The sequence below is a fragment of the Bos grunniens genome, chromosome X (genome assembly GCF_055505025.1).
Source record: "Bos grunniens cultivar Pamir isolate PY7600 chromosome X, Bosgru_T2T1.0, whole genome shotgun sequence".
Lineage (NCBI taxonomy): Eukaryota > Metazoa > Chordata > Mammalia > Artiodactyla > Bovidae > Bos > Bos grunniens.
The window spans coordinates 48,687,474-48,690,694 of NC_141194.1; the positions used below are offsets into that span (position 1 = coordinate 48,687,474).

General features: G+C 37.3%; 1 long non-coding RNA gene across 1 annotated transcript in view; it reads right to left on the reverse strand.

Annotated features, from left to right (window-relative positions):
• Positions 1-3,221, reverse strand: part of LOC147340287 (uncharacterized) — a 59,305-nt gene that overhangs the window by 20,894 nt on the left and 35,190 nt on the right. The gene's annotated exons all lie outside the window — the stretch shown is intronic.

Consider the following 3,221-nt stretch of genomic DNA (forward strand, 5'->3'; position numbering starts at 1 on the left):
TTGACTAGACGGACCTTTGTTGGCAAAGTAATGTCTCTGCTTTTTAATATGCGGTCTAGTTTGGTCATAGCTTTTATTCCAAGGAGCAAGCATCTTTTAATTTCATGGCTGCAGTCACCATCTGCAGTGATGGTGACTGCAGGAAAATAAAGCTTTTCCTTGGAGCCCAGGAAAATAAAGTCTGTCACTGTTTACATTGTTTCCCCATCTACTTGCCATGAAGTGATGGCATCGGATGCTGTGATCTTAGTTTTTGAATGTTGAGTTTTAAGCCAAGTTTTTCAACCTCTTCATTCATCTTCATCACTAGTCTCTTTAGTTCCTCTTCACTTTCTGCCATAAGGGTGATGCCATCTGCATATCTGAGTTAATTGATACTTTCCCCAGCAATCTTGATTCCAACTTGTACTTCATCCACTCTGGCATTTTGCATGAGGTACTCTGCATATAAATTAAATAAGCAGGGTGACAATATACAGCCTTGATGTACTCCTTTCCCAATTTGGAACCAGTCCCTTGTTCCATATCTGGTTCTAGGTGTCGCTTCTTGACCTGCATACAGGTTTCACAGGAGGCAGGTAAGGTGGTATTCCCATCTCTTGAAGAATTATCCACAGTTTGATGTGATCCACACCGTCAAAGGCTTTAGAGTAGTCAATGAAGTAGATGTTTTTCTGGAATTCTCTTGCTTTTTCTATGATCCGCCAGATGTAGGCAGTTTGATCTCTGGTCCCTCTGCCTTTTCTAAATCCAGCTTGACCATTTGGAAGTTCTTGGTTCACATACTGTTGAAGGCTAGTGTGGAGAACTTTGAGCATTACTTTCTAGTATGTGAAATGAGTGTAATTATGTGTTACTTTTAACATTCTTTGGCATCGGCTTTCTTTGGGATTGGTATGAAAACTGACCTTTTCCAGTCCTGTAGCCAATGTTGGGTTTTCCCAATTTGCTGGCATATTGACCATAGCATTTTAACAAAATCACTGTAGCAGCAGCATTGGAGAGATCCTTTGTTATTTTGAAACAAGAAGTACAGATTTCAAATTACAAATGGCATTTTTCACAGAACCAAAACAAAAATATCTCATAATTCACATGAAAATGGAAAAGACCCTGAATAGCCAAAGCAACCTTGAGAAAGAAGAATGGAACCAGAAGAATCCACTTTCCTGATTTTTGACTATACTACAAAGCTACAGTCATCAAGACAGTATGGTACTGGCATAAAACAGAAATAGAGACAAACGGAACAAGATAGAAAGCCCAGAGATAAACCCATGCACCTATGGGCACCTTAATTTTGACAAAGGAGGGAAGAATATACAATGGGGCAAAGATAGTCTCTTCAATAATTGGTGCTGGGAAAACTGGACAGATACATGTTAAAAGAATGAAATTAGAACACTTCTTAACACCATACACAAAGATAAACTCAAAATGGATTAAAGACCTAAATGTAAGATGAGATACTATAAAACTCTTAGAAGAAAACTCTTAGCAGAACAGTCTATGACATAAATCACACCAGGATCCTCTATCTACCTCCTAGAGTAATGGAAATAAAAGCAAAAGTAAACAAGTTGGACCTAATTAAACTTAAAAGTTTTTGCACAGCAAAGGAAACTATAAACAAGGTGAAAGGACAGCCCTCTGAATGGGAGAAAATAATAGCAATTGAAACAACTGACAAAAGATTTATTTCCAAAATACACAAATAGCCCATATAACTCAATACCAGAAATACAAACAACTCAATCAAAAAGTGGGCAAAAGCCCTAAATAGACATTTCTCCCAAGAAGGCATATAGATGGCTAATAAACAAATGAAAAGAAGCTGAACAACTCTAAATGCTGGCAGAATTCACCTGTGAAGCCATCTCCTCCTGTACTTCTGTTTTGGGGGCATTTTTATAATTGCTGATTTGATTTCATTACTAGCCATTGTTATGTTCATATTTTCTATTGCTCACTGGCCCATTCTTTAGAGACTGTACTTATCTGTGAGTACAACATTTAGAGAAGAGATAAAACCTATTTTTCTCAAATGATTAAAAAAAATACAGAGGAAACAATGCCTCCAAAGTCTTTCTATGAGGCCAGCATTACCCTGATATTGATAGCTTATGTGTATGGTGAATAGTGCTGCCAGATTAGTGGTCTCTGAATGAGAAGATTTAACTCCAGAACCAAAGACAGTCTCAGTCAGAGATTTGTGTAGATTTTTATTTAAAGTGAAAGTGACAGAAAAAGCTTCTGATATAGACATCAGAAGGGAGCAAGAGAGTATCCACATTGCTAATTTGAGTAGGGCAGTATATACTCTTCTGCTAGCTGCTGAAAACAGATAAAAAGAATATATCAAGGTTGTAAGAGTGACACTAGACCATTTCCCAAGGCATACATCCTGAGATAACTTTGACACAAGATTAGCCTGGGAGAATGTGTTCTAGGCAATGTCTCTGGGCAAGATATACTGTTGCTATGTAATCAGGGGTACAAGTCTTGAGAAACAGGTTTCAAGGCAAGATTTGTTACAATTAAAATTATTAACATGAATCTAAGAAAAGCATTTTCATGAGTAAGACCTTGTGCTGGGTGATCATTAGCTCCTAAAGAAAAGTCAGTTCTCAAGCAAGATACATTGTTGCACAAGATTTAAGGAAAGCATGAGTGAGAATATTCACCTACTCCTTAAAGGGCCTTAATTTTTAACTCTTTCAATATCAAAACCAAAGACATAACAAAAGCAGAAAGAAAATCACAGGCAAATATCACTTATTAACATATATGCAACAGTCCTCAAGAAATATTAGTAATCCAAATCCAACAATATATCAAATCAATTGTTTACCCAGATCAACTGGTGTTTATTCCAGGGATGTATACCTTTTTCAATATTGACAAATCAATGGGATATACCATATTAACACACTGAATAATAAAAACCTTGTGATTGTTTCAGTATGTGTTTAGTCACTCTGTCGTGTTTGACTTTGTGTGACCCCATGGACTGTAGTCCACTAGGGTCCTCTGTCCATGGAGCTTTCCAGGCAAGAATACTGGAGTAGGTTGCCATTTCCTACTGCAGGGGATCTTTCTGACCCAGGGATTGAACCCAGTCTTCTTCATCACCTGCATTGGCAGAAAGGTTCTTCTGACAAAATTTAACACCCTTCCACTTACATTAAAAATTCCAGAAAGTGAACATAGATAGAACATAC